This window comes from Somniosus microcephalus, unplaced genomic scaffold (genome assembly GCF_052327205.1).
Source record: "Somniosus microcephalus isolate GS21.2 unplaced genomic scaffold, FLI_Smic_1.0 unresolved_chr8, whole genome shotgun sequence".
NCBI classification, from domain to species: domain Eukaryota; kingdom Metazoa; phylum Chordata; class Chondrichthyes; order Squaliformes; family Somniosidae; genus Somniosus; species Somniosus microcephalus.
This window is the reverse complement of record NW_028225186.1, coordinates 15,191,180-15,215,841: the sequence shown is the minus strand read 5'-3', so window position 1 is coordinate 15,215,841 and position 24,662 is coordinate 15,191,180. Positions and strand designations below refer to the sequence as shown.

The 24,662-nt window shown below is 43.5% G+C and overlaps 1 pseudogene; it reads left to right on the top strand.

Annotated features, from left to right (window-relative positions):
- Nucleotides 1–12,669: 12,669 nt before the first annotated feature.
- LOC147085538 (uncharacterized) lies at nucleotides 12,670–13,691 on the top strand (annotated as a pseudogene).
- The last annotated feature ends 10,971 nt before the right edge of the window (nucleotides 13,692–24,662 follow it).

Sequence of the window (24,662 nt, the reverse complement as noted above, 5' to 3'; positions counted from 1 at the left end):
TAAAACGGAGAGAGACTACAGAATGCTGCGGTAAAGATGGATATCCCTTACTCTGGCTCCAGGTAGGCAACACACCCTTCAGGATTCTCATTCTTTGCTGCAGAGTATGCTATCTATCTCCCTAATTATAGAGTTCCCTATCACTATCACATGTCTATTCTGCTCTTCCGCCCTTGGACAGCCTTCTGAGCCACAATGCCTTGGTTTGCATTGTGGCTGTCCTTCCTGCAGTCTTTCTCCTTGCCCTCACAGGTAGCGAGTATATTGTACCTGTTGGACAGGACCAGTGTCTGCGGGACCTTCTTCTCGACCTCTCCTAAATTTCTGCTACCAGTCTTTCGAACAGTCACACCCCTACCTTTTCTGAACCTGTGCTATCCTCTGGGGTGTGACGATACAACTCCTGCAGACGTGCTCATGCGTGATAGTCTTGCTGTCCAAAAACTGCTACTCGCTGCAGTCCCGACAGAAACCCGGCCCCGCCATATATATTCTAGCCTTATTTTATTCATTTAATTTGTTGAAATCCTAAATCACCGATTATTTATAGTTGTATATTTTATTTTACTAGTTAATATATATGAATTGAATACACTATGTTATTGTTACCTGCACCTCGTTTTAACCACTGTCCTAGGTTGGAAAAGAAAAAAACCTTAATACTCACCAACCAATCATGGATCTGCTGTCCTGCGACATCACACCTTGCTTTTTGGAAATCATGGACGGTCCCACCGCCACTGATACCGCCTCCATTAAGGTCGGCGCTATTTCTCTGCTCTTTCCTTTATGACCCACCACCACTGCTGTCTCTCAGAGCAAGTTTCAGCCGGGGAACATTTAGGCAACAGTGATCATAGTGCCTCAGATTTACATTTGCAATGGAAAAAGACAGGGAGCAATCTCGAGTCAAATTACTGGGCAAGTTCAGTGGATTGAGATTAGATCTGGCCTGGGTGAACTTGAATCAAGGATTGGCAGGCTAAACTGTAATCAAACAATGTGCTGCATTAAAGAGGAGATGGTTCGGTACACTCAAGGTACATTCCCAAAGCCAGACTTCTCTGGATCAAGAAAGAGATAGAGAGAAAGATGAAGTAGAAAAAGGGTGTGTATGCCAGATGCCAGGTTGAAAATACAAGTGAGCACAAGTTTGAATATTTAAAGTTCAGAGCAGAAGTGAAAAAGGAAATAAGAGCAGAACAGAGAGATTATGGGAATAGATTGGCAGCAAACATAACAGGAAATGAAAAAGTCTTCTTTCAGCTTATAGATAGTAAACGGGCATTAAGAGGGGGGGTGGGGACGATTAGCAACAAAAATGGAGAGCGATGCATGCAGGCAGTGGTCATATATGAGGTACTATGCGAGTGCTTTGCCTCTGTCATTACCATGGAAAAATATGTTGGCAAAGTCACTGTGAAAGAGGAGGTCGTTAAGATACTGGATGGGATAAAATGTGATTAAGTGGAGATACTGGAAAGGCTGGCTGTACCTAAAGTAGATAAATCAGCAGTAAGAAGGAGATGCATCCTACGATGCTGAGGGAACTAAAGGTGGACATTGTGGAGGTACTGGCCATAATTTTGCAATCCTCCTTGAATACGGGTGTGGTGCCAGAGGACTGGAGAATTGCAAATGATACACCACTTTTCAAAAAAGGGTGTAAGGATAAACCCAGCAACTACAGGCTAATCAGTTTACCTCCATATTGGGGAAGCTTTTAGAAACGAATATCCAGGACAAAATTAAATGTCACTTGGATATGTGTGGATTAATTAAGGAAAGCCAGCCCGGATTTGTCAAAGGCATATCGTGTTTAACTAACTTTATTGTGTGTTTTGTTGAGGTAACAGAGAGGGTTGCTGAGGGCAATGCGGTTGATGTGGTGTACATGGACTTCCTAAAGACGTTTGACAAAGTGCCACGTAATTAGCTTGCTAGCAAAGTTGAAGCCCATGCAATAAAAGGGATATTGGCAGCATGGATACAAAATTGGCTAAGTGACAGGAAACAGAGAGCAGTGGTGAACGGTTCTTTATCAGACTGGAGGAAGGTACAGAGTGTTGTTCCTCAAGGATCGGTAACAAGACCATTGCTTTTCTTGATATATGTTTCTAGCTTGGACATGTTTGTAAAGGGCACAATTTTAAAAATTGCAGATGAAACAAAACTTGGAATTATAGTTAACAGTGAGGCCGATAGGGTTAGACTACAAGAGGAGATAGACAGGCTGGTGAAATGGGCTGATACGTGGCAGATGAAATTTAACGAAGAAAAGTGTGAACTTATACATTTTGCAAAGGAAGAACGAGGCGAGGCAATATCAACTAAATGGTTCAATTATAAAGGGTGTGCTTCAACAGAGAGGCTTGGGGGTATATGTTCACAAATCGATGGAGGTGGCAGGACAGGTTACTAAATCGGTTAAAACAGCTAACGGGATCCCGGGCTTCATAAATAGAGGTACAGAGTACAAAGGCAAGGAGGTTATCTTGCAGCTTTATTAAACACTGGTCTGGCGTCAACTGGAGTATTGTGTCCAATTCTGGTCACTGCACTTTAGCAAGAATGAGAAGGCCTTAGAGACGGTTCAGAAAAGATTTAGCAGAATGGTTCCACGGATGAGGGTTTCAGGGATGAGGGACTTCAGTTACATGGTTAGACTGGGGAATCTGGGGCTGTTCACCTTAGACCAGATAAGATTGAGAGGGCATTTCACAGTTGTGTTCAAATTCATGAGGGATCTGCACAGAGCAGGATAGTTTTCTACATCAGTATGTTGTCGAACCAACTATGGAACCGACTATTTTAGATCGAGTATTGTGCAATGAGAAAGGGTTAATTAATAACTTTGTAGTAAAGGAGGGGCCTTTCCGATGTCCCTACGGGTGTGTACAAAGCCCATACGCATCCGCAGGCATGGGAAAATAGGGGCCATTATTATTAATGGAAAAGTATTACTGGAGAAATTAAAGGAACTGAAAGCGGATAAAACACCTGGACCTGTTGACCTACATCCAAGGGGTTGGAAAAAGTTGGCTATAGTGCTAGTGGATGCATTGGTTGACATTTTCCAAAATTCCATAGATTCTAGAATGGTCCCCGTGGATTGGACGGTACAAATGTAACCCCACTATTTATGAAAGAAGGGAGGGAGAAAACGGGGAACTACAGGCCAGTGATCCAGACATTAGCAGTCGGGCAAATGCTAGAATCCATTATTAAGGACGTGGTAACAGGGCACTTAGAACATCATATTCGGATTGTACAGAGTCAACAAGGATTTAGGAAAGCGAAAACGTGTTTGACAAATCTGTTAGAACTTTTTGAGTTTTAACAGCAGAATAGAAAATGTGGAGCCAGTGGATATGGTGAATTTTGGATTTTCAGAAGGCATTCGATAAGGTGCCACACCAGAAATTATTAAACAAAATTAGGGCTCACGGGATTGGGATTAATGTAGTAGCTTGGTTAGAGGATTGTTTACGAGGCAGAAAACAGAGTGTAGGAACAAACCAGTCATTTAAGGTGGGAAGGCTGTAACTAGTGGGGTACCCCAAGGATCAGTGCTCGGGCCTCAGCTATTCACAATATACATCAATGATTTGGATGAGGGAACCTACTGTAATAATCCAAGTTTTTTGATGATACAAATCTAGCGTGGGAATGTAAGTTGTGGGAAAGATGCAAGGAGGCTGCAAGGGGAAATAGGCAGGCTAAATCATAGAATCATAGAAAGTTTAATCGTGGAAGGAGGCCATTTCGGTCCATCGTGTCTGCACCAGCAATCACAGAGCTATCCAGCCTAGTCCCAGTTCCTAGCTGTTGGTTCATAGCCCTGCAGGTTAAAGCATCCCAAGTGCACATCCATGTACGTTTTAAATGTGGTTAGGATTCCTGCTTCTAGCACCCTTTCAGGCAGTGAGTAGCCAAGCACATGTCAAAAGGAATATGATGCGGAGAAATGTGAAGTTATCCACTTTGCAATGAAAAATAGAATTGAAGAGTATTTTTTCAATGGTAAGAGATTGGAAAATGTTGTTGTTCAGAGGGACTTATGTGTCCTTGATCCCGAATTACTGGAAGTTAACGTGCAGGTAGAGAAAGCAATTAGGAAAGCAAATGGTTGCTTGGTCTTTATTACAAGAGGATTTGAGCATAAGAATAAATACTTTTTACTGAAATTTTATAGGGCACCGATTAGACCACAGCTGGAGTATTGTGTACAGTTTTGGTCTTCATAGCGAGAGGATTCGAGTACAGGAGCAAGGAGGGCCTGCTGCAGTTGTAAAGGGGCTTGGTGATACCACACCTTGAGTATTGTGTGCAGTTTTGGTCGCCTTATCTGAGGAAGGATGTTCTTGCCATGGAGGGAGTGCAGCAAAGATTCACCAGACCGATACCTGGGATGGCAGGAATGATGTATGAAGAGAGATTGGGTCGATTAGGCTTGTATTCACTAGAGTTTAGAAGAATGAGAGGGGATCTCATTGAAAATTACAAAATTCTAACAGGGCTAGACCGAATAGATGCAGGAAGGCTGTTCCCAATGGCGGGGGAGTCCAGAACCCGAGGTTACAGTCTATGGATAATGGGTAAGCCACTTATGACTGAGATGAGGAGGAATTTCTTCACCCAGACAGTGGCGAACCTGTGGAATTCTCTTCCACAGAAGGCAGATGAGGCCAATTAATTACATATATTCAAGAAGGTGTTAGATAATTTCTTAAGGCTAAGGGGATCAAGGTATATGGGGAGAAAGCAGGGACAGGGTACTGAATTTGGATGATCAGCCATGATCACATTGAATGGTGGAGCAGGCTCCAAAGGACCAAATGGCCTACTCCTGCTCCTATCTTCTATGTTTCTATGTTTCTATGGAAGGGTACACTTGTCATATAGAGAGTGCACCGACGGTTCACCAGACCGGTCCCTTGGAAGGGGGATTGTCCTATGAGGCGAGATTGAGTAGACAAGGCCTATATTATATCGAGTTTAGAAGACTGAGAGCTAATCTCATTGAAACACACAAAATTATTACAGTGCTTTACAGAGTGAATGCATGGAGGATGGTTGCCCTGGCTGGGAGTCAAGAACTAGTGGTCACAGTCTCAGAATAAGAGGTTGGCCGTTACTGACTGAGATGAGGAGAAATAGCTTCATCAGAAGGTAGTGAATCGTTGATATTCTGTACGCAGAGGGCTGTGGGTTGAGTAGATTCAAGACACAGATCGATAGATTATTGGATATTAAGGGAATCAAGGGATATGGGGGCAGCTCAGGAACGTGGAGATGAGGAAGAAGATCAGCCATTATTTTTTGAATGGCGGAGCAGGCTCGTGTGGCCAAATGGCCTAGTCTTGCTCCTATTTCTTATGTACTTATGTTATGTTAAGTAGATAGATAGAAACTGTTCCTATTCGCGGAAGGGTTGAGAACAAAAGGAAACAGATTTAAGGTGAGTGGCAGATGAACCAAAGCTAATTGAGGAAAAACATTCTTTATGCAGCGAGCAGTTAGGACCTGGGATTCATTGCCTGAAAGTGTCTGGAGGCAATTTTATTCGTGGTTTTCAGAAGTGAATTGAATATAACTGAAGGAAAACATTTGCACGGCTATGGGGAAAGGGCGGGGGAGTGGGACTAGCTGAAGTGCTCTTGCAGAGATCCGGCACGGGCTCGGTGGGCCGAATGCACTCCTTCTTTGTATTAACCATTCTATGATACTCTGATTCTATGATTTATCTCATTGGTTAATATTATAAGCGTTGTCCTTTGAATCCTTGTTATCAATACTTTGCTCCTTTCATGTATAATTCCCCTCGGTAAAGCATCGGTAAAGCAGCATGACATATTTGGCTGGGTAAGGCAATTCTTCAGAAACAACTTGTTCATGTTCTTGTTTTAGATTCAGGCAGCAGAGAATGCGCAGGGAATGCGATTCCTGGACTGAGGCACGAGCAGTGTAATCTAGGCGGCCCAGGGATTATATTCCCAAACTGCAGCAGGAGCAGTGTCATGTTGGCCAGTCCCATCGTTCCATCACTGGGATCATTTCTAAGACCCTGTCATTTAGGAACATTTATTTCTGGTGAATGATTTTGCTCTGACGGCCTAGCATGGAATAAACCAGAAAACAATTTTGGGGCAATCCAGCTTTGTTTTTCTGTTAGTCATTCCTTATTCCTGTCACTTCCTCGTCTTCGGCTCTCAGTTTCAGTTCAATAGGACAAGGAAGGAGGTTCTGCTGAGGGAGTTTGAGCAGCTAGGGGCCAAATTAAAAAGCAGAACCATAAGGGTAATAATCTATGGATTATTACCTGAGCCACGAGCGAATTTGGCTAGGACAAATAAAATTAGAGATTTAAATGCGTGGCTCAAAGACTGGTGTGGGAGAAATGGGTTTTGCTTCTTGGGACACTGGCACCAGTACTGGGGCAGGAGGGAGCTGTTCTGTTGGGACGGGCTTCACTTGGCCAGTGCTGGGACTAGAGTCCTGGCAGATCATATAACTAGGGTTGCAGAGAGGTCTTTAAACTAACTAGTGGGGGGCGGAGGTTCCTAGAGAGTAAATAATAAAAATGACAACAGAGAAGGTCATAGACTTAGGTAGCAGTGGGGAAATTGAAAACCAGAGCGTGTCAGGAAGGGGCAGAAGGTATGGAGTAAAAGGTAAAGTAATAAAAAGGGCAAAAGCAGGAACCATGTGTCACAAAACACATTTGAAAGTTCTCTATCTGAATGCACGTAGCATTCGTAACAAAATAGACGAGTTAATGGCACAAATAACTATATATGGGTATGATCTTGTGGCCATTACAGAAACATGGCTGCAGGGCGACAATGGCTGGGAAATAAACATACCACGTTATTTTACGATTAGGAAGGACAGGCAGGAAGGAAGGGGAGGTGGGGTGGCTAAGTTAATAGAGGAAGGAATTACTGTAATACAGAGAAATAATATTGGGTCAAAAGATCAGGATAATGAAACAGTTTGGGTGGAGGTAAGGAATAATAAGGGGAAAAAACACTAGTGGGCCTAGTCGATAGGCCTCCGAACAGTGGCAACTCTGTTGGACGGAGTATCAATCAGGAAATAGTTGAGGCTTGTAATAAGGGAACATCTATAATTATGGGGGATTTTAACTATCATATTAATTGGACAAATCAAATTGGGCAGGGCTGCCTTGAGGATGAGTTCATTGAGTGTATTAGGGATGCGTTTCTTGAGCAGTATATAACTGAACCTTCCAGGGGGCAAGCAACCTTAGATCTGGTCCTGTGTAACGAGACAGGATTAATTAAAAATGTCATAGTAAAGGACCCCATGGAATGAGTGACCATAACAAGGTTGAATTCCATATTCAATTAGCGGATGAGAAGGTTGTATCTCAAACAAATGTGCTAAGCTTGAATAAAGGAGACTATGAAGGTATGAGAGCGGAATTGAGTAGAATGGATTGGGAAAATAGATTAAAGGGTAAGACGATACATGATCAGTGGTGTACATTTAAGGAGTTATTTTCAACTTCCAAAAAAATATATTCCACTGAGAAGGAATGGGTGTAAAAGAAAAGACAGCCATCCGTGGCTAAGTAAAAAAATTAAGGAAAGTATTCGACTAAAAACAAGGGCATACAAGGTAGCCAAATTTAGTGGGTGGATAGAGGATTGGGAAAACTTTAAAAGACAGCAAAAATAACAAAATGATTGATTAAGAAAGGGAAGATAGATTATGAAAGTAAATTAGCAAAACATATAAAAACAGATAGCAAGAGTTTTTATAGTTATATAAAAAGAAAAAGGGTGGCTAAAGTAAAGGTTGATCGCTTAGAGGATGAGACGGGGAAATTAATGGTGGGAAATATGGAGATGGCAAAAATACTGAATGAATATTTTGCATCAGTCATTTCAGTAGAAGGCAGTAAGAATATCCCAACACTGGACAAACAGGGGGCTAAAGGGGGGGGGAGGAGCTAAACACGATCAAAATCACTAAGGAAGTGGTACTCGGTAAAATAATGGGACTCAAGGCAGATAAATCACCTGGACCTGATGGCTTACATCTTGGGTCTTGAGGGAAGTGGCGGTAGGGACTGTGGTTGGATTGGTAATAATTTTCCAAAATTCCCTGGACTCGGCAAAGGTCCCGGCAGACTGGAAAACTGCTAATGTAACACCCTTATTTAAAAAGCGCAGTAGAGAGAAGGCTGGAAACTATAGACAGGTTAGCCTAACATCTGTGGTAGGTAAAATTTTGGAGTCCATTATTAAGGAGACAGTAACCGGACATTTGGATAATCATAATTTAATAGGACAAAGTCAGCATGGTTTTACGAAGGGGAAGTCATGTTTGACAAATTTGCTGGAGTTCTTTGAGGAAGTAACATATAGGGTGGATAAAGGGGAACCAGTGGACGTAGTGTATTTAGACTTCCAAAAGGCATTTGACAAGGTGCCACACAGAAGATTATTGCTTAAGATAAAAAATCACGGGATTGGGGATAATATTCTGGTATGGATAGAGGATTGGCTATCTAACAGAAGGCAGAGAGTTGGGATAAATGGTTAATTCTCAGACTGGTAATCAGTAACTAGTAGTGTTCCGCAGGGGTCAGTGCTAGGTCCCCAACTCTTTACAATATATATTAACGATTTGGAGGATGGGACCGAGTGTAACATATCAAAGATTGCAGATGATACTAAGATGGGAGGGAAAGTAGTGAGTGAGGAGGACATAAAAAACCTGCAAGGGGACATAGACAGACTAAGTAAGTGGGCAGAGATTTGGCAGATGGAATACAATACTGGAAAGTGTGAGGTTATGCACTTTGGCAGGAAAAATCGTAGAGCAAGTTATTATCTTAATGGCAAGAAGCTGGAAAGTACTGAAGTACAAAGGGATCAGGGGGTCCTGGTGCACGAAACTCAAAAGGTTGGTATGCAGGTGCAGCAAGTGATTAAGAAGGCCAATGGAATGTTGGCTTTCATTGCTAGGGGGATAGAATATAAAAATAGGGAGGTATTGCTTCAGTGGTATAAGGTATTGGTGAGACCGCACCTGGAATACTGCATACAGTTTTGATGTCCATACTTAAGAAAGGACATACTTGCTCTCGAGTCAGTACAAAGAAGGTTCACTCGGTTAATCCCGGGGATGAGGGGATGGACATATGAGGAGAGGTTGAGTAGATTGGGACTCTACTCATTGGAGTTCAGAAGAATGAGAGGCGATCTTATTGAAACATATAAGATTGTGAAGGGGTTGGATCGGGTGGATGCGGGGAGGAATTTCCCGATGATGGGTGAAACTAGAACTAGGGGGCATTGTCTTAGAATAAGGGGCTGCTCTTTCAAAACTGAGATGAGGAGGAACTACTTCACTCCGAGGGTGGTAGGTCCATGGAATATCCTGCCCCAAAAAGCTGTAGAAGCTACATCATTACATAAATTTAAAACAGAAATAGACAGTTTCCTTGAAGTAAAGGGAATTAAGGGGTATGGGGAGCGGGCAGGAACTTGGACATGAGTCAATGTTCGGATCGGTCATTGCCCTCTGGGTAGCGGAGCGGGCCCAGGGGCCGTGTAGCCTGATCCTGCTCCGATTTCGTGTGTCTAATTCTGTTAGATTCAGAAGATGCTTATGTGATAGTGGATTGGCGGTTCGGATCAGATCAGCCATGATCTTATTGAATGGCGGAGCAGGCTCGAGGGGCCGATTGGCCTACTCCTGCCCCTATTTCTTATGTTCTTATGTTAATACAGGAAGTGAAACTCCGTTCTCCCTATTCTGAGCTCGACATTTGATGGGCGGGTGAAATATTTCAGATTCCCTCACCTTTAATTTAAAACTGTGTACAGTAAGATGAGCTAGAGTGTGATGCTGTAAGGTGTTGTTGTGACATTGGCTCAATGAGTCTGTTTTTTCAATGTCTCTAATTAAGGCCAGTTACAGTGAAGCCTAATGATGGCTCTCGGGGGATTACTCTCTGCTCTTGATAAGAAGCACCCTTCACTGTTCACCTCACACGATCCAGCATAGATATCACCAGCCACTCACAGAAGTGATATCATGGTTGTTCCACCCGCCCCACTACTTCCTGATAATTTTGTTGAAGAAATGTGGATAACGTTAATATTTGGTGATATACAAAGTAACTACTTTCCCCTCCTCGCTGTTTTTGATGTTCCGAGTAAGTATCTATATCCAGTGATTATTTGTATCAACCATGTTACACTGCGCTATTATTCTTGCTATTTAACGTTGTATACTCAATTATTAATGATAGTCTGTGTTCCAAGTTGTTGCACCATTGTCAATGCTTGGTTTGTTATATAAAAATACTGGCACGTTCTTTGTGCAGTTTGTCTTCCTGATAACCTCAATATCAATAATTAATTCTGTAAATCGTTACTGTCTGCATTACTGTTCATGTCATTTCCTCCCGCCTCCTCCGCCCTCGCTGCTGTTGGTGTCCCTGGTAAGTGTCTGTATCCTGCTATTAATTCTGTAAATGATGCTTAACTGTATTTCTCTCCTTGTCATTCACTATCCCACCCGCGCTCCTCTCGGCTATTGATTTTGTGCATGCTAAAGTGTTAATAAGCTAAAAATACTCTACATTCAACTCAAGCAATGATACTGGACGAGACTCTTTATTTACCGAATTTCAGACTGCTATTGATAGTTAACATTTGTAACAGATCAGAAGAATGGGTTCTTTGTTCAGGATTTCTTTTTCAACTAATGCCAACAGGTCATCGATCGAACATATTAACTCTGCAACTCTCTCCACAGATGCTGCCTGACCTGGTGAGTATTTCCAGCATGTTCCGTTTTCATTTTAGATTTTCAGCATCCGCAGTATTTTGCTTTGATTTACACCTAATGCTCGGTGTGGTTCCTTATATAGAGTCACGTGAACAAATCCTGGCAGATCACATACACGTCTTCAAATGTCTGAAATATGCGCTAATCATTCAGTTGCAGTAAGTGTCTCCATTCACACCATATCCAGTTCTGCATTACTGGCACTGCTTTTGATGGTTAGAATAGGTTTATGAGGATAATTTACATTCTCACAAAATATTCATTCAGCCAAATTTCAATATATTTATTTTCAACCTTTGTTTTGAGTTTAAAATTGGATGCCGTGCCCGTCTGTCACAGTTCAGTAGATCTCTCAGTGAGACCCAGAGTGATTCAATTTTTCCTCCTGCTATACTTCAGGATAACCGATCCCAGCTGATTGTAACTGAATTACTGAGGATAAGAAAATCCTCTGATCTTCCTCGACAAAATTCTCTACACAAGTTGGCAAAGAACAAGTGAAAAAGTACAAGGATAATTTTCTTCAATTTGTTTTCAGCTCCTTTACAAAAGCAATCAGCGGCACTTTGCCTGTGGGATAATTCGTCTGATGTCACTGTTAATAAATGCATTCAGTTGGACATTACCTGGTAAATGATAACTGATTATTTTAATCTAGAATCCATTTGTTGTAATGTTAATTGGAAAATCTTCCTTTCAATAAGCTGCAATTTTGTATTTCAAAATAATGCACAACTCTAAAGGTTCAAAACACATCGTATAGACCAGTTATATTTATAACTGCAGTGCACTTGCAGATAGTATCATAGCATTTGCATATTACAGCCGTTCAGTTTAAATATAATTGCCTGTAATTATTACATGTCAAGGGATGCAGTTTCTCTATTTTGCGGTTGCAATCATTTTCTGTTCTAAATATAATGGATATTCTAAACAGGAGCAGGAATCAAAGCAGAAATTCCCCCCTCACTAACGCAGGGGCGTAGAAGTTAATTGCACTGCTCCAAATGCTGACTGATCCTGGGACACAAAGGCTTCCTGAGGGGCTCTAGTCCATTGTATCTGCTACCTCGGGTGGTGCTTTTGTCTGCTGGGTTGAAGGCACATCCAGCATTTAAAATCACATTGATCAAACATCTGTAAATGTGATGTTTTATTTATTCCCATTTAATTTATTGATGGATCATTCTTACAATAACGCTTGAATTCAGCTGTACATTGATAATAGAATTAGATTATGTCTTTGAATATCTCTAATGATTTACACATTTCACACCGAATTCCCGAAGGCTGTGTTGCTTGTCCGGTACTAGGTTTAAGGACAACTCCTCTGGGCTGGAGAGAAACTTGGAGTGGGAGGGGGAGGATCCAGTTGTCGTGGTCCATGTTGGTACCAACGATATAGATAGGAGAAGGAAAGAGATTCTGCTGAGGGAGTTTGAGCAGCTAGGGGCCAAATTAAAAAGCAGAACCACAAGGGTAATAATCTCTGGATTTCTACCTGAGCCACGTGCAAATTTGGCTAGGGTAAATAAAATTAGGGAGGTAAATGAGTGGCTCAAAGTCTGGTGTGGGAGAAATGGGTTTTGCTGCTTGGGCCACTGGCATCAGTACTGGGACAGGAGAGAGCTGTTCCGTTGGGATGGACTTCACTTGGCCAGTGCTGGGACTAGAATCCTGGCGAATCGAATAACTTGGGCTGTAGAGAGGGCTTTAAACTAATTAGTGCGGGGGGGAGGTTTTAAAGAGCTAAAAATAAAAATGACAGTGGAGAAGGCATTAGAGCAAGGTTGCAGTGGAGGAATTAAAAACCAGAGCGTGGCAGGAAGGGACAGAATGTATAATGATAAAGGTAAAGTAGTAAAAGGGGAAATAGCAGGAATACATTGTCAGAAAACATATTTGAAAGTTCTTTATCTGAATGCACGCAGCATTCATAACAAAATAGGCGAGTTGACGGTACAAATAACTGCACATGGTTATGATCTGGTGGCCATTATGGAAACATGGCTGCAAGATGATCATGACTGGGCACTAAACATACAAGGGTATTTGATAATTAGGAAGGACAGACAGGAAGGAAAGGGAGGTGGGGTTGCTATGCTAATCAAGGATGGAATCACTGCAATAGTCAGAAATGTTATTGGGTCAAAGGATCAGGATAGTGAAACAGTTTGGGTGGAGATAAGGAATAATAGCGGGAAAACGTCACTAGTGGGTGTAGTCTATAGGCCTTCTAACAGTTGCAACTCTGTTGGTCGGAGTATATATCAGGAAATAGTTGGGGCTTGTAATAAGGGAACAGCTATAATCATGGGGGATTTTAACTTTCATATTGACTGGACTAATCAATTTGGGCATGGCAGCCTGGAGGAAGAGTTCACAGAATGTGTTAGGGAGAGGTTACTTGAGCAGAATTTAACTGAACCAACCAGGGGGCAGGCAATCGTAGATCTGGTCCTGTGTAATGAGACAGGATTAATAAAAAATATCCTAGTAAAGGATCCCCTTGGAATGAGTGACCAAAATATGGTTGAATTCCAAATTCAGTTTGAGGGTGAGAGTGTTGGATCTCAAACCAGCATACTGAGCTTAAATAAAGGAGACTATGAAGGTATGAGAGGAGAATTGACTAAAGTGGACTGGGAAAGTATATTAAAGTGTAAGACGGTACAAGAGCAGTGGTCTACATTCAAGGAGATATTTCACACCTTTCAAGAAAAATATATTCACTGAGGAAAAAGGGGAGTAAAAGAAAAGACAGCCATCCGTGGCTTAGTAAAGTAATAAAGGATAGTATCCGACTGAAAACAAGGGCATATAAAGTAGCCAAATCTAGTGGGAGGATAGAAGAATAGGAAGCATTTAAAAGCCAGCAAAGAATAACTAAAAGATTAATTAAGAAGGGGAAGATAGATTATGAAAGTAAACTAGCAAAAAATATAAAAACAGATAGCAAGAGTTTCTACAGCTGTATAAAAAGAAAAAGGGTGGCTAAAGTTGGTCCCTTAGAAGATGAGACCGGGAAACTAGTGTTGAGGAACATGGAGATGGCAAAGACGCTGAACAAATATTTTGTATCAGACTTTACAGTAGAGGACACTAAAAATATCCCAACACTGGACAAACAGGGGGCAATGGGGGGGGCGGGGGGAGGAGCTAAACTCGATTAAAATCACTAAGGGGATAGTACTCGGTAAAATAATGGGACTTAAGGTGGATAAATCCCCCGGACCTGATGGTCTACATCCTGGGGTCTTGAGAGAAGTAGCGGTAGGGATTGTGGATGCATTAGTGATTATTTTCCAAAACTCCCTGGACTCAGGAAAGGTCCCGGCAGAATGGAAAACTGCTAATATAACACCCTTATTTAAGAAGGGAAGTAGACAAAAAGCTGGAAACTATAGACCAGTTAGCCTAACATCTGTGGTTGGAAAACTGTTGGAGTCCATTATTAAGGAAACAGTAACAGAGCATTTGGATAAACATAATTTAATAGGACAGAGTCAGCATGGTTATATGAAGGGGAAGTCTTGTTTGACACATTTGCTCGAATTCTTTGAGAACGTAACATACAGGGTGGATAAAGGGGAACCAGTTGATGTAGTGTATATCGACTTCCAAAAGGCATTTGACAAGGTGCCACACAAAAGATTACTGTTCAAGATGAAAAATCACGGGTTTGGGTGTAATATACTGTCATGGGTGGAAGATTTGCTATCTAACAGAAAACAAAGAGTTGGGATAAATGGTTCCTTCTCGGGCTGGCAATCAGTAACTAGTGGTGTTCTGCAGGGGTCAGTGCTGAGACCCCAACTCTTTACAATCTATGTTAATGATTTGTAGGAAGGGACCGAGTGCAACATATCCAAGTTTGCCGACGATACAAAGATGGGAGGGAAAGCAGTGAGTGAGGAGATCATAAAAAATCTGCAAAAGGCATAGACAGGCTAAGTGAGTGGGCAGAGATTTGGCAGATGGAATATAATATTGGAGAGTGTGAGGTTATGCACTTTGGCAGAAAGAAATCTAAGAGCAAGTTATTATCTAAATGGAGAGAAACTGCAAAGTGCTACAGTACAAAAGGATCTGGAGGTCCTGGTGCATGAAACATAAACAGTTAGTATGCAGGTGCAGCAGGTGATCAGGAAGGCCAATGGAATCTTGGCTTTTATTGCAAGGGAGATGGAGTATAAAAACTGGGAAGTCTTGCTGCAGTTATACAGGGTATTGGTGAGGCCACACCTGGAATACTGCGTGCAGTTTTGGTTTCCATATTTAAGAAAAGATTTTCTTGCTCTCGAGGCGGCTCAGAGAAGGTTCACTCGGTTGATTCTGGAGATGATGGGGTTGACGTATGAGAAAAGGTTGAGTAGGTTGGGCCTCTACTCATTGGAGTTCAGAAGAATCAGAGGCGATCTTATCCAAACATATAAGATTGTGAGGGGAATTTATCGGGTGGATGCGGTGAGGAAGTTTCCACTGATGTGTGAGACTAGAACTCGGGGCATAATCTTAGAATAAGGGCTGCCCTTTCAAAACTGAGATGAGGAGAAACTTCTTTACTCAGAGAGTGGTGAATCTATGGAATTTGCTACCCCAGAGAGCTGTGGAAGCTGGAACATTAAATAGATTTAAAAGGGAGATCGACAGTTTCCTAGCAGATAAGGGAATTAGGGGTTATGGGGAGAGGGCAGGGAAGTGGACGTGAGTCTAGGTTCGGATCAGCCATGATCCTATTGAATGGCAGAGCAGGCACGAGGGGCCGTATGGCCTAATCCTGCTCCTACTTCTTATGGTCTTATGTTCTTATGTAATTCCAAAAAACTGCTGCGTTTGGTCCCAGCCTGATTTATAATTTCTCTCTTTATTTTCCTTCCTCACAGTTAACTTAGTGACGATTGTGATCTTGTCTCGGGGAAAGTGCGGTCTCACGAAATGTGTCACTCGCTACCTGGTGGCAATGGCAGCGGCGGATCTACTGGTCATTATCCTCGACTTGATATTGAGGCAGATTCCGATTGTTTATGCGAGACAGTTTGGTTTCATGCATTATATCCCCCTGTGTAACATACACGCCGTCCTGCTTTATGCAGCCACAGACTGTTCTGTCTGGTTCACCATCAGCTTCACCGTTGATCGATTTGTGGCCATTTGTTGCCAGAAGCTGAAAACTAAATATTGCACCGAGAAAACAGCAGCTGTGGTTTTAGGAGCACTGATTGCGCTGAGCTGTTTAAAGGACATCCCCTGGTATTTTATGATGACTGGTAAATATGTGTTTACGAACACTCTCTGGTTTTGTAGTGTAACATTCGATGTTATGTATTCATGGGTCTGGGCAACAATCGAACTCCTTCATTATATTCTCACCCCGTGTGTCCCATTTGTTCTGGTTCTGCTGCTCAATGCTTTAACCGTCAGAAACATTTTAGTGGCCAGCAGAGCCCGCAGGAGGCTCCGGGGAAACAGCAGTGGGGAGAGCCCCAAAGACCCAGAGATGGAGAGTCGAAGGAAATCCATAATTTTACTGTTTCTTATCTCGGGAAATTTCATACTCTTATGGGCAATCTTCATGTTGTATTCTGTGTGGAGCCGGATGCGGCATTTGGGGTATCAGCCTGTATATCTACCTATTTACGTGCAAAAAATTGGATTCATGCTCCAGCTCCTGAGTTGCTGCACAAACACTTGTATTTACGCCGTGACCCAGACTAGGTTCAGAGAGCAGTTGAAGAATGCGATGAAATATCCGTTTACTCTAATTGTTAAATTAATTAAATGATGAGAAGAACTTTCCAGCATCATAACTATATCCCGCCTCATAAGCTATCCAAACCAAGGGGCCAGTGACACATGTTAATATTAACACACACACGTTCACACTGTGTGTATCATAACCAACCACCAGAGACACCCTGTGAACCGTGAAGCTTCCCACTTCCCTCAGGGCTATTAACACTCTGACAGAGACAACAGCGTAATATTAACAAAGTTCTCTGCCAAGCTTCGACAGTAATCACTAAAACCCTCCCACATATCCGTGACTCATATACACGGATTGGGTGAGATACCCACTCTAAATCTAAAGCCAGTCCCCATGACAATATTAGTGGAATCACTGAAAACCCTGCAGAAATTAGAACACTACTAAAGGCATTCTTTGTGCAATACAATACTCCCACAAAGCAAAAATGAATATGAAGACACGTATATATAGAAACATTGATCATAGTAACACTGTAGGAATATATCACTCCTGCCTGGCTTGCTTCACCTCTCCCTCTCTCACAGTGACCCATTCTTTCGCCGGTCCCCTCTCACTCTCACCTGGCCCGTCTCTCTCTCTCTTTCTCTCTCTCCCTCACTCACTCATATACAATCTCGCCTGGCCTACCTCACCTCTCTCTCTCTCTCTCTCTCTCCCTCTCTCTGTCTCTCTCGCTCGCCTGGCCCACCTCACCTCTCTCTTTCCCTCTCCCCGAAACGACCTCACCTCTTTCTCTCTCTCTTTCTCGCCTGGGCTCCCTAGCCGCACCCCCTCTCATCTGAGCAGTCCCCCTCTCTCTCTCTCTCACTCCCACACTCTGTAGTCTGGCCTATTATCTCCCTCTCTCTCTTTCTCTCTCTCTCTCACACACACACACACACACACACACTCACTCACATACTCACTCACCTGGCCTACCGCTCCTCCCTCTCTCTCTGACTAATGCTGTCGCCTAGCCTGCATCACTCTCACTCACTATATTTTATGCAATGTTCACATTAGAGACAGGAGTTGCTGCTGAGAAACACAGGGGCCATACATTAGCAGAGGGGAGTTAATTGTTCCCTATTACCAGCTGTGTGCTATACATGTACAGGAGGTGGCACTGACATGCACGATCAATACAGTACCAGGCGGAAGTGAGCAGTTCCATTTTACCCGCTGTGTGCTGTTCATGTACAGGAGATGACACTGAGAAAAGTAGAACATAAGAACATAAGAAATAGGAGCAGGAGAAGGACATTCGGCCCTTCTAACCTGTGCCGCCATAAAATGAGATCATGGCTGATCTTCTGCTTCAATTCCTTTCACCGTTCCTATCAGCATATCCCTTGATGCCCTTACTAGTCAGCAATCTATCGACTCCTGTTTTGAATATACCCAATGTCTGAGCCTCCACAGCCCTCTGGTAAAGAATTCCAAAGAGTCACCACCCTCTGTGTGAAGAAATTTCCCCTCATCTCCGTTCTGAATGGGCTACCCTTTTATGCTGAGGCTGTGGCCCCTGGTTCTAGACTGCCCAGCCAAGGGAAACATTCTCCCAGCATCCACCCTATCAAGCCCTGTATTAATATGGTATGCTTCAATGAGTTCCCCTCTCATTCTTCAGAATTCAAGAGAATGCAAGCCTAGTTTACTCAATCTCTTTTCATATGAAAGTCTCGCCATCCCAGGAATCAATCTCCTGAACATTCGTTGCACTCCCTTTATGGCAAGTATGTCCTTCCTTAGGTAAGGAGACCAACATTGTACACCGTACTCCAGGTGCGATCTCACCAATGCCTTATATAGTTGGAGTAAGACTTCATTACTCCTGTACTCAAATCCTCTAGTAATAAAGGCCCGCATACCATTTGCCTTCCTAATGACTTGCTGCACCTGCACATTCACTTTCAGTGATTCATGTGCAAGGACAGCCATGTCCCTTTGAGCATCTGCATTCCCCAATTTTTCACCATTTAGGAAATACTCTGCCTTTCTGTTTATTCTACCAAAGTGGATATCTTCTGATTTTTCAACATTATATCCCATCTGCCATATTCTCGCCCACTCCCTGAGCCTGTCGAGAGCCCCTTTAAGCCTCTTCCCATCCTCTTCGCAAGTGACACTGCCACCTAGCTTTGTGTCATCAGCAAATTTGGAAAAGTTACATTTAGGCCCCTCATCCAAATCATTGATATAGATTGTAAATAGCAGGGGCCCAAGCACCGAACGTTGTGCTACCCCAGTAGTCAGAGCCTGCCATCCTGAAAAAGACCCGTTTATCCCTACTCTTTGATTTCTGCCTGTTAACCAATTCTCAATCCATGCTAGTATATTACCCCCAATTCCATGTGCCCTAACTTTGTTCAAAAACCTCTTGTGTGGGACTTTATCGAAGGCCTTCTGAAAATCCAAATACACCATCCAAATGCGAGGTGATGCATTTTGGACGGACAAATAAGGCAAGGGAATACACAATGAGTGGTAGGACCCTAGGAAGTACAGAGGGTCAGAGGGACCTTGGTGTACATGTACATAGATCCCTGAAGGCAGCGGAACAGGTAGATAAGGTGGTTAAAAAGGTTTATGGGATACTTGCCTTCACTAGCAGAGGCATAGAATATAAGAGCAGGGAGGTTATGATGGAGCTGTACAAAACGCTGGTGAGGCCACAGCTGGAGTACTGTGTACAGTTCTGGTCGCCTCACTATAGGAAGGATGTGATTGCTTTGGAGAGGGTGCAGAGAAGATTCACCAGGATGTTACCTGGGATGGAGCGCCTCAGCTATGAAGAGAGACTGGACAGGCTGGGGTTGTTTTCCTTGGAGCAAAGAAGGCTGAGGGGGGACCTGATTGAGGTGTACAAAATGATGAGGGGCATAGATAGGGTAGATAAAGAGGAACTTTTCCCCTTAGTAGGGGGGTCAATAACAAGGGGGCACAGATTCAGGGTAAGGGGCAGGAGATTTAGGAGGGATTTGAGGAGGAACTTTTTCACCCAGAGGGTGTTTGGAAGCTGGAACTCACTGCCTGAAAGGGTGGTAGAGGCAGGAACCCTCACAACATTCAAGAAGCATTTGGATGAGCACTTGAAATGCCATTGCATACAAGGCTATGGACCAAATGCTGGAAAATGGGATTAGACTGGACAGGGAGGGATGGGCGGCGCAGACACGATGGGCCAAAGGGCCTCTTTCTGTGCTGTAAAACTCTATGACTCTATGATTCTATGACTCTATGACCATATCTACCGGTTCCCTTTTGTCTAGTCCACTACTTACATACTCAAAGAACCCCAATAGGTTTGTCAAACAGGATTTCCCTTTCATAAATCCATGTTGACTCCGTCCAATCTTACTATTAGTTTCATATGCCCAGTTATTGCATTCTTTATAATAGAATCCAGCATTTTCCCAAGTACTGATGTGAGACTAACAGGTCTGTCGTTCTCCGTTTTCTCTTTCCCTCCTTTCATAAAAAGCGGGGTTACATTTGCTATCCTCCAATCTGCAGGACTGGTTCCAGAACCTATTTAATTTTGGAAGATGACAACCAATTCGTCCAGTATAACAGTGACAACCTCTTTCAAAACCATAGGATGTTGGTCTTCTGGTCCTTGGGAGTTATTGACTTTTAGGCCCATTAATTTTGCTGGTACATAATTTTTACTGATAAGTTGATAAGTTCCTCATTCTCGCCACACCCTTAGTTTCATCATAATTCTTAGGTTTTATGTGTCTTCCTCCATGAAGACAGAAACAAGTCTTTCTTTAATTACCCAGCCATTTCCTCATTCCCCATTATAAATTCTCCCGTCTCTGACTGGAATGGACCTACATATACCTTCGCCAGTCTTTTCCTTTTGAAATACCTGTAGAAACTTTTACAATCCGTTTTAATATTTTTTCACTAGTTTGTGCTCATATTACATTTACCCTTTGTTTATATATCAACTTCTTGGTCCCCCTTTGCTGATTTCTAAAATATCCCAATCATCATGCTGACCGCTTTTTCTGGAATCTTTATATGCTTCCTCCTTTGACTTAATACTAGCTTTAATTTCTTTTGTTAGCCATGGCTGGATCACTTTAACTTTTGGGTTTTTATGCCTTAGAGGAATATATGTTTGTTACAAACTATGCATTATTTCCTTGATTATTAGCCATTGTATGTCCACCTTCATACCTTTTAGTGTAGCCTCTCAATCTACCATGGCCAAATTATCCCTCGTGTAGTTTCCTCTGTTTAGATTGAAGATCTTACTTTCAGATTGGTCGACATCACTCTCAAACTTAATATAAAAAAAAATCAAATCAAATCAACATTTATTGTCATTGTTAGTGCACAAGTGCAGTACAACAAAATGTAGGCTTGCGGCTCCCGAGAGTGTACATTTAGATTAAGACATTTAAACATTCAACATACATTTGGTTTGTAATACATTAATATAAACATAACCATAATAAAGTGCATTGGCAGATGTGCAGGCTTTAGAGTTTATTTGTGGAGTTCAGTAGGATGACAGCCCTGGGAAAGAAGCTGTTCCTAAATCTGGTCATACGGGTGCGAATGCATCTGTAGCGTCTCCCAGATGGCAGGAGGGCGAACAGACTGCGGCTGGGGTGGTCAGGTTCTTTGATGATGGACCGTGACCTCCGTAAACAGCGTTTCTGGTATATGTGCTCTATGGTCGGCAGCCGGGTGCCGGTAATGCGTTGGGCAGTTTTGACTACCCGCTGCAGGGCTTTCCAGTCAGAGTAGCCATACCATACTGTGATACAGTTCGTCAGGATGCTCTCTATTGTGCAGCGGTAAATGTTAGAGAGGATCAGGTGTGACAGGTGACATCCCTTCAGTCTCCTTAGGAAATATAGGCGCTGCTGGGCCTTCTTCACCAGAGAGGAGGTATTGAGGGACCAGGAGAGGTCTTCTGTGACGTGGACTCCGAGGAACTTAAAGCTGTCCACCCTTTCCACCACAGCTCCATTGATATGGATGGGGGTGTGACTTCCGCCTTTAGACTTCGTGAAGTCCACAATGATTTCTTTGGTTTTCTTGATGTTAAGGGCCTGGTTGTTATCGGCGCACCACTTCCCGAGATGCTGGACCTCCTCCCTGTAGGCTGACTCATCGTTGTTGGTGATCTGGCCTACTACCGTGGTATCAGCCGCAAACTTGATGATGGTTTTGGAACCATGAACAGCCACACAGTCGTGGTTGAAGAGGGGGTAGAGGAGAGGGCTCAGCACACATACTTGTGGGGCCCCCGTGTTCAGGGTCCGGGGGGGGAGGTGTGGTTACCTAATTTGACAGACTGGGGTCTGTTTGTTAGGAAGTCCAGGGTCCAGTTGCAGAGGGAAGTGTTCAGACCAAGAGTTTGGAGTTTGGTGGCCAGCTTGTTGGGGACGATAGTGTTGAATGCTGAGCTGTAGTCTATGAACAGCATTCTGATGTAGGTCTCTTTACCATCTAAGTGATTCAGTGCCGAGTGTAGAGCAGTTGGGATTGCATTCTCCGTTGATCTGTTTGCACGATAGGCAAACTGGTGTTGGTCAAGTGAGGCGGGAACACTGGCTTTGATGTGAGCCAGGACCAGTCTCTCGAAACACTTCATTATGATGGGTGTGAGTGCGACAGGTCGATAGTCGTTCAGGCACGTCACGGCCGTTTGTTTTGGCACAGGAATAATGGTGGCGGTCTTGAAGCATGTAGGGACTACTGCCTGGGCCAATGACAGATTGACGATGGCGGTGGAGACATCAGCCAGCTGATCAGCACATTGCTTGAGTACCCGTCCAGGGAAGCTATCTGGTCCAGCAGCCTTTCATGTGTTCACTCCGCGTAGAACACCCCTTACGTCGGAGGTCGACAGAGTGAGCACCTGGCCTTCCGGGGGTGGCAAGGCTTTGGTAGCTGGCTCCCTGTTGTCCCTGTCGAAGCGAGCGTAGAAGTTGTAAAGCTCCTCCGGAAGGGAGGCATCGTAAACCGGGGGGCTGTTTTTTTTGCCCTTGTAGTCAGTGATGGACTTGATGCCTTGCCACATGCACCGGGGGTCCGAGTTGTTGTGGAAATGATCCTCTATCCACAGTGTCTGTTTCCTTTTGGCAGTCCTGATACCCTTTTTTAGGTTGGTCCTAGCTGCACTGTAAGCCACCGCATCGCCAGATGTAAATGCTGCGTCGCATGCTTTCAACAGTGAGTGGACCTCTCCGTTCATCCAGGGTTTCTGGTTGGGTATGTCCTGATATTTTTATGGGTCGTGACGACCTCGACGCAAATGTTAATGTAGAATAGCACTGCGGATGCGTATTCGTCGATGTCATTATGGGCAAACATGCCCCAATCAGTGCGTTCGAAGCAATCCTGAAGCTCCGAGACTGCCCCCTCTGGCCATACTTTCACTGATCTCACTGATGTTCTCAATCTTTTGATGAGCGGTTTGTATGCCGGGGCTAGAAACAGGGAGAGTTGGTCAGACTTCCCAAGGTGGGAGCAGGGAATGGCCTTATAAGCGTCTACAATGCTCATATAGACTTGATCCAGTGTGTTCTCCCCTCTTGTCGGGCAGGAAACATTCTGGTGGAAATTCGGTAGGACACTTTTTAGGTTTATGTGATTGAAGTCCCCCGCGACGATAAAAGCTTCGTCTGGGTGCGCAGTTTGTTGTTCGCTGATGGCCCTGTAGAGGTCCTTCAGTGCTAGTTTGGCATTAGCGTGTGGTGGGATGTAGGCCCACAAAATTCAATCATATTATGGTCACTTGTCCCTAAATGCCCCTTTACCACAAGATTATTGATTAGCCCTCTCTGATTACACAGTACCTGATCGAGGCTAGCCTTTTCCCTGATTGGTTCCTCCACACACTGATCCAGGAAACCATCTCGCATGCATTCCAATAATTAGTCCTCCACACCATTAGTGGTAATTTGATTTGCTCAATCAATATGTAGATTAAAGTCCACCATGATTACCGTATTGCCCTTGTTACATGCAATTCTATTCTCTTGATTGATACTGTGCCCTGCATTATCACTACTGTTTGGTGGCCTATACACAACACCCACCAATATTTTCCACCCTTTGCTGTTTCTTAGCTGCACCAAACTGATACCAGACCTACACCACGATCTGGCAAGCCAATACATTTTATCACGACCTTACATGTCTTATCCCTTATTAACAGCACTACGCCACCTCCTTTCCCTTTTTATCTATCCTTCCTAAATGCTGAGTACCCTGGAACATTCAGTTCCCAGCTTTGGTTAACCTACAGCCATGTCCATGTAAAGGCAATTACATCATACACATTTACTTATATTAGTGCCATTAATGCATTCACCTTGTGGCAAATGCTACATGCATTTAGATGAAGTGCGTTCAAATTTGCCTGTTTAATATTTTTCTGCACTTTGTCCCTCTTTATGGTTGGCCTTTGTTTTTGCCCCCTACTAGTTTTGCTGACTACTTTTCTAACTTGCAATTCCACCTTGGTTTTTCTCTGTTCTGGGCCCGCACATAGCTTCCCAGGCTCCTGTCAAACTACTTTAAATGCTTCCCAATAGCACTAGCAAATCCCGCTGCATGGATATTTATCCCGGTTCGGTCGAGGAGTAACCCGCCCAGCTTGTATGGGCCCACCTTCCCCAGAATCTGTCCCAATGCCTCAGGAATTTAAATCCCTCCCTCCTACAGCATCTCTCCAGTCACGCATTCATCTGGTCTATTCTCCTATTTCTTCTCTTACTGGCACGTGGCACTGGATGTCATCCTGTTATTACTACCTTTGAAGTCCTGCTCTTTAACTTAAATCCTAGCTCCCTATATACTGCTTGCAGGACCTCGTCCCTCTTTCTACCTATGTCGTTGGTACCGATATAGACTACGACCTCTGGCTGTTCACCCCCACCCCCCGCTTCAAAATGTCCTGCAGCCTCTCAGTGACATCCTTGACCCTGGCACCAGGGAGGCAACATATATCCTGCAGTCACGTCTGCGGCCACGGAAATTTCTATCTGTTCCCCTTATGATAGAATCCGCTATCTCAAGTGCTCTCCAACTCCTTTTCCTCCGCTCCTGT